We start from the raw sequence: 7,500 nt of genomic DNA on the forward strand, positions 1-7,500 counted from the left end.
CTTGACTAACCGACTCAGGAATATCCTTGGAATTGCAGCTCTCAGTTCCAGTACGCCGAGCCCGCCATCGCGGATAGAGGCGTGAATGGAGGCATCGGGCGTGTGGACGTTAAGATGTAGTGACGTCTTAATGAATTTCCTGATCAGTCTGTCAGCTTCCCTTAAGGCTTTCGTAGTTACCTTCGGATTCTGGAAGCCGTAGAGGAGACGCGGGATGACATACGTCTTGACCATCGTGAGCTTCTGATCGGGTTTGAGTGGGGCTCTTCCGAGGTTCTCTAACCAAACGGTAAGGTTCCTCAAACTTGGTTTCCCTACGCCAGAGTAGCCGAAGCCGTGACCGAGATACTTGAAAGTATCTGCTATGGTTACGACCGGGATGGGCGAATTGTTGATCTTGTAGGTACTCCGCTTAGTTCTTGGTACCGTTCGGCCCGCAACGACGCCAGTGACAAGCGTACGACATTTCGCGGGGTTGACACTCATCCCTCTTTCCCTCAGAAACTCCTCAACAGTTCTAAGCATAAGAGGTACCTCGACCTCGTGGTCAGAGAGCATGATGATGTCATCCGCAAAAGCCATAGCCGCGCACTTAGCGCCATTGGGGAGGCTGCCACCACTAAAGTTCGAATTCAAACTTTCCAGAAGCTCGTCCATTACCATGTTGAATAATAATGGACTTAGAGGGTCTCCCTGTCTTACCCCTCTCAGAATCTTCAGGGGCCTTGTCTGCCCTTCTCCTACCTTGATGGTAGTGGTTGACGTGAAAGTAGACATGATGTACTGTCTCAAGATCTTGTGTACACGGAAGCGCCTCATGGACCTCGAGATCGAGTGATGCGACACCGTGTCAAAAGCTTTCCTGATGTCAAGGGAGACTACTTGATATGCCTTGCCCTTGATCGTCCTATCCAGGATGTACTGATCTAGGATCAGACTGTTTCCCAAGGTCCCGTCAATGTTCACAAAACCTCTCTGATGTGTTGAGAGGTCCACGTGTGCCTTCAATCGTTTGACAAGGATCCTATGGAAAAGCCTCTGGACGGCTGATCCGATCGTAATCGGGCGCCAGTTTTCTGCATTTTTGAGGTCGCCCCCTTTGGGGATCAACGTGGTGTTCGTTCGCGTCCAGCTTGTGGGCTGGACGTTCCTCAATAACAGAACGTTATAGAGGATGCTCAGTTTCTCCTCACTTACTAATTTCACGCATCCAACAGAGATCTTGTCAGGGCCTTGGGCCGACTGACGCCAATTGATCTTTGCGGCTCGTACATCATTTTGGGTGATTGGTTGGAGCACGTTGCCTTGATTCCCAGGTTTTGGCGAAAAAGGGCTGTCATCGGCCGGGGACGGTGACTCCAAGATGCCACCGTAGAGGTCCTCGACGTCCTTTTGGCGAGGCACATCCAACGCTTTGTTGGAGTCTAGGGGTCTCCCCTCTAGTATGGCTTCCGCCAGGCCAGATCGATTTTTGCAGTAGAGGTCCTGCGCTCTTTTAAAGCGAGCAGCTCGCAAGGAGCTACCCGTCTTTACTTGTCCATAGTGGTGGGCTGTTTTTACCACAGCGTCACGACCTTCGGATGGAATTTTCGAGTCAGCATCACAGCGGCGGTTCTTACGCTGGTGCCTTTTATTCCTGGGCTGGCCCTGCATTGTGGCGACGAGCCAGTCGTCGACTAGTTCAATGAGCCGTTCTTGCGGCTCATTCAGGGCTGCCCTGACCAACGCAACCAGAGCCGTCTCCTCTTTAGGAAGAGAAACGAGGCATTGCTTCAGATGAAGACTGATTGCCTCGCTCTCAAGTTCAATTGCCTCGCTACCATGCGACTCAGCCTGTTCGCTCTGTTGGAGACTTTGACTGAGACGTTGACGAGTTGTCGTGGTAGCTCGTGCGGTGTTCTTATTTCTCTGGTTTGTCGATCTTGGAATACGGCGGCTGACGTTTGGACTTTGTTCTGCGTTGTTACGATCATTGCCTGACGGGGAGCCAGCCCCGGTTCCCCGTGGACATCTAGAGGCCTCTACCTCTAACCTCTTTCTCGTTTGCCTGGGAGGAGGCGGAACCTCAGTGTTTGATGGCTCAGACACATTTTTCGCCGCCCTGACACTTTCCGGCTTCTGAACAGACTGTGGTTTCCCGGGACGGGTGTTCGGTCTCGGTCGTGCGCCGCTACCTTCGGCTTTGGTCAAATCCTCCGCTATAGACTTGACTAGGGGCAACACGGTCTTTGGCTTAGTCGCAGCGCTGTTTTCCCTGCAAGGAGTTTTGGAGCTAGCAGTTCTAATAGCTCCATCACGCGTGACCTGTGAAGGAGGGTTCTTCTGGCCGATTTCTCGGGCCAGCTCCTTACGCGCTTTTTCCAGGTATAATTTATACACTGGTTTCTCCCTGCGGTAGCGGATCTGGTGCTGAGTCAGCCCCGTTGCCGCTACCATGTCTTTGTAGAATCCCGCCGCTTTGGTGGTCTTCGCTTCGACAAGGGCGATGTTCTCTAACAGCGTGCTTTCTGCTTCAGGCAGCTTCGCCTCCGATTCCTGTTTGTACAGGACCGGGTGGGCTAGGCGTTCGTGTTGTCGCACCCCAGGAAAAGTCGGGTAGCGAGCGTCACAAAACTGACACTTTGAAGTGTCTCGCACTCCGCAGTCTTTCTGATGCCTAGCAAGCGCAGGCTTCGCTTTGTAACTTCTGTTACATCGATCGCACTGAAAAGTGCGGCCCTGGACCAGAGCCGCACGTTGGTTTGGCTCGGAGCACACCGGATAAACAATCTGGGGCTCCGGATTATTGGGTTTTACACTGTAGCCAAACGCTGTGTTCACCGACGCGGTATTAACGCTTGTCGGGGGGGAGGCTTCATGGGTGTTGGGCCGATCCCCTAGAGTCTTACGCATTGCGTCACGACTCGCACTCATTGTTCGTACACACGGAACACACAGAGATAGCGTCGTACACAGCTGCTCGCTTTTGCCTTCTTGGTTCGCCAATTTTCGAGAAAAAAGGCTATCCAGCGGGAACCACGAGGAGGTTCAGGCCACTAAGACTTTTACAAATCGCATTCGGAGAGAGTCATAGTTACTCCCGCCGTTTACCCGCGCTTGCTTGAATTTCTTCACGTTGACATTCAGAGCACTGGGCAGAAATCACATTGCGTCAACACCCGCTGGGGCCATCGCAATGCTTTGTTTTAATTAGACAGTCGGATTCCCCCGGTCCGTGCCAGTTCTGAGCTGACCGTTGAATGGCGGCCGAAGAGGACATCCGGACACCCTCGCGGGCGCAACCGGAGCCTCGCAGCAAGACGGTTCCGCGGGAGGCCAAGGCACGGGACCGAGCTCGGATCGTACGCTGGACGCCGAAACGCCGACGCTTCACCTCGCCCAGGCCCGGCACGTCAGCCGCGACCCGCTTCCCCGACAAGCCCGACACGCCCCGATCCTCAGAGCCAATCCTTATCCCGAAGTTACGGATCCAATTTGCCGACTTCCCTTACCTACATTATTCTATCGACTAGAGGCTATTCACCTTGGAGACCTGCTGCGGATATGGGTACGAACCGGCGCGACGCCTCCACGTGGCCCTCTCCCGGATTTTCAAGGTCCGAGGGGAAGATCCGGACACCGCCGCAACTGCGGTGCTCTTCGCGTTCCAAACCATATCTCCCTGCTAGAGGATTCCATGGAACTCGAACGCTCATGCAGAAAAGAAAACTCTTCCCGGATCTCCCGACGGCGTCTCCGGGTCCTTTTGGGTTGCCCCGACGAACTCTCTTGCGAGGGCCCGAATTATAAACGGTTCCGCTGCCGGGTTCCGGAATAGGAACCGGATTCCCTTTCGCCCGACGGGTGTGTTCGTTCACGTTGCGTGTGCGTGCGCGCGTTCTAAAATCTCAATGTGGTGTAACGTACGCGGGGCGATCACGTTCGTGCGGGACGATCGATCGCAGAACAGTTCGTACTTACGCCCGAACTACCAAACCGTCTCGATCCGTATATATCCTCACGTTGGAAACGGGGACGAGACATCGATAATTGTCGGAACTGCACAAACCCAGAACTGGACCGTCGCCGTCGCACAACCACCAGAGCCGGTAATATGTTACGACGCACGATCATGTAATGTACGGGACGATCACATTTGTACGGGACGCTCGATCGCAGAACAGTTCGTACTTACGCCCGAACTACCAAACCGTCTCGATCCGTATATATCCTCACGTTGGAAACGGGGACGAGACATCGATAATTGTCGGAACTGCACAAACCCAGAACTGGACCGTCGCCCTCGCACGACCACCAGCCGTATCAGAACAAGGAACGCATATCATTGCGACAACACAACTACGACAACAACAAATCTACACCGCATCAACATCGGCTTTCGCCTAGGGCTTAGGATCGACTGACTCGTGTGCAACGGCTGTTCACACGAAACCCTTCTCCACGTCAGTCCTCCAGGGCCTCGCTGGAGTATTTGCTACTACCACCAAGATCTGCGCCGACGGCGGCTCCAGACGGCCTCACGGCCAGTCCTTCTGCGCTCACCGCCGCGACCCTCCTACTCGTCAGGGCTTCATGGCCGACGAGACGAAGTCCCGTCAGACCGCACATGCCGCTGACGGCAGAGTATAAGCACGACGCTTCAGCGCCATCCATTTTCAGGGCTAGTAACTTCGGCAGGTGAGTTGTTACACACTCCTTGGCGGATTCCGACTTCCATGGCCACCGTCCTGATGTCTTAAGTTACCAACGCCTTTCATGGTATCCCATAAGCGTCGATTTAGGCGCTTTAACTCTGCGTTTGGTTCATCCCACAGCGCCAGTTCTGCTTACCAAAAATGGCCCACTTGGCACTCTGATTCGATTCTCGCGGCTTCACGAAGAATTCGAGCAAGCCGGAGATCTCACCCATTTAAAGTTTGAGAATAGGTTGAGGCCGTTTCGACCCCAATGCCTCTAATCATTCGCTTTACCGGATGAAACTCGTATAATACGAGAGCCAGCTATCCTGAGGGAAACTTCGGAGGGAACCAGCTACTAGATGGTTCGATTAGTCTTTCGCCCCTATACCCAGTTCCGACGATCGATTTGCACGTCAGAATCGCTACGGACCTCCATCAGGGTTTCCCCTGACTTCGTCCTGACCAGGCATAGTTCACCATCTTTCGGGTCCCAGCGTGTACGCTCTTGGTGCGCCTCTTCTCGCAATGAGAACGAGACGCCCCGGGAGTGCGAGGCGGTCCACAGAGGACCACCCATCCTCCCTGAGTCCGCGCTAGGCGGACTTTCACTTTCATTACGCCTTTAGGTTTAATCATGTCCCAATGACTTGCGTGCATGCTAGACTCCTTGGTCCGTGTTTCAAGACGGGTCCTGAAAGTACCCAAAGCTATAGCGTCGCCGATCGGCGTTTCAACGAGGTCTGTTCGAGAACACCGCAGCCAGCAGCCGTCCGGGGACGGGACCGGCACCAGGTCCGATCGACCGTCGCGACGAACGCGCTTGCCGCGGGTCGAACGCTAACTGAGTAGCGGCCTCGCGCCACATGCTTACCGTCGAGCGTGCCGACCGGGAAACACCGCGGGTTCGTCCGGTACGGCGAACCGTCCGGACGGGCTCCACCGCGGGCCTTAGATCGGCGCCCAACGGATCGCGACGTCCTACAGGGGGAGAAGTGCACGCGTTCGACAGCAGTTCGGAGAACAGAAGGTGCGGACGACGCGCACGCCGTCCGTCACGCGACCGTCCAGCGCCACCGCCGAGACACGCTGAATCTCCCCTTTCGACCTTTCGGGTTTCTCAGGTTTACCCCTGAACGGTTTCACGTACTATTGAACTCTCTCTTCAAAGTTCTTTTCAACTTTCCCTCACGGTACTTGTTCGCTATCGGTCTCGTGGTCATATTTAGCCTTAGATGGAGTTTACCACCCACTTAGGGCTGCACTCTCAAGCAACCCGACTCTGAGGAGAGATCCTCCCGCTACCGGCGACGGTCGCTACGGGCCTGGCACCCTCTATGGGCTGTGGCCCCGTTCAAGATGGACTTGGACGCGTCGCACGGTCTCGGGATGACGGACCCTCCCTAACACCACATTTCCCGGCGTCCGGTTTCGGCCGCGGGATTCAGTGCTGGGCTCTTCCCTGTTCGCTCGCCGCTACTGAGGGAATCCTAGTTAGTTTCTTTTCCTCCGCTTAGTAATATGCTTAAATTCAGCGGGTAGTCTCACCTGCTCTGAGGTCGCATTTTTGAAAAATATCTCAAAAATTTATGGCACGCAACGACGATCGTCGCACTCATCCGAAGGACGGCCTCCGACTCTCCCCGAACATCGATCTGACGTCGTCGCGAGATCTATCACTCGTCTCGGACACGACGATCGCACCGTTCAGAGATCGGGCATCGTGGCCGCCGCTGTACGGCGCGTGCTTTACGTCGAAGGGCCGCCGGAAGACCGGAGGACTACTAAGCGCTCCACGACGCTATTTCGTCCTGACCGATCGGCCGCTATCGCGTCTCGGGATGTCGTGCTCGAGAAATTTCCCGCACGTCGCACATCCAACACGCTCCGACGTCTCCGTGCACACGACATTACTCGCGAACGTAACGGAGACCGAGCAGTCTTTGAAATTGACACGACCCTCAGCCAGGAGTGGTCCGGGAACAGAATATCCGAGGACCGCAATGTGCGTTCGAAATGTCGATGTTCATGTGTCCTGCAGTTCACAAGTTGACGCGCAATTAGCTGCGTTCTTCATCGACCCACGAGCCAAGTGATCCACCGTTCAGGGTAATCTTTTAATTTATCGGACATCACGAGACGGTCGTTCCGTTAGGATAGGGAACATCCTGGAACGCGCCACGCCTCGGCGTGATGTCGTCAAGCTAGGTTTCAATTATTTTATCTCGCTTTCGAAACCGGCGGGAGACGCGCGAACCGGTCTGTTCGCCGTGGTGTTCTTCTCCTCTGACATCGCATCTCACCGTCTACCCTCGAGATCTCGCCCGTAAAATGAGGGAGAGAGGATAACGTCAGGTGTGATCGATCGATAAAGAATACTAAACACGACGGTCCTAGACACCACGCATCGAGATCCCGACAGGAGACGCGAATCGGTCGGTTCGTCGTGTTGACTCTGTTTCCCCTCTGAGCGTGTTCTCTCACCGTCTACCCTCGAGATCTCGCCGTTCAAATGGCGAGAGAGGATAACGTCGGGCGATCGACACGGAGAAAACGAGACACACGACTGATACACGACCTCGCATCGAGATCCTGAGGACGCGGTCCTACTTGCGTTTCGTTTGTCGCATACAACATCTTTCGAAAACAACCGATCACGTTTTCGAAACCGGCGGGAGACGCGCTAACCGGTCTGTTCGCCGTGGTGTTCTTCTCCTCTGACATCGCATCTCACCGTCTACCCTCGAGATCTCGCCCGTAAAATGAGCGAGAGAGGATAACGTCAGGTGTGATCGATCGATAAAGAATACTAAACACGACGGTC

At 54.8% G+C, this 7,500-nt stretch overlaps 1 non-coding gene and 1 pseudogene across 1 annotated transcript; both read right to left on the bottom strand.

Annotated features, from left to right (window-relative positions):
* Positions 1-6,238, bottom strand: part of LOC138140677 (large subunit ribosomal RNA) — an 8,555-nt pseudogene extending 2,317 nt beyond the window's left edge.
* Positions 6,239-6,631: 393 nt separating this feature from the next.
* Positions 6,632-6,788, bottom strand: LOC138140664 (5.8S ribosomal RNA). Its single transcript, XR_011162698.1, has one exon. It is a non-coding gene; the product is annotated as a 5.8S ribosomal RNA (ribosomal RNA).
* Between the last annotated feature and the right edge of the window lie 712 nt (positions 6,789-7,500).

This window comes from Tenebrio molitor, chromosome Y, assembly GCF_963966145.1.
Source record: "Tenebrio molitor chromosome Y, icTenMoli1.1, whole genome shotgun sequence".
Lineage (NCBI taxonomy): Eukaryota > Metazoa > Arthropoda > Insecta > Coleoptera > Tenebrionidae > Tenebrio > Tenebrio molitor.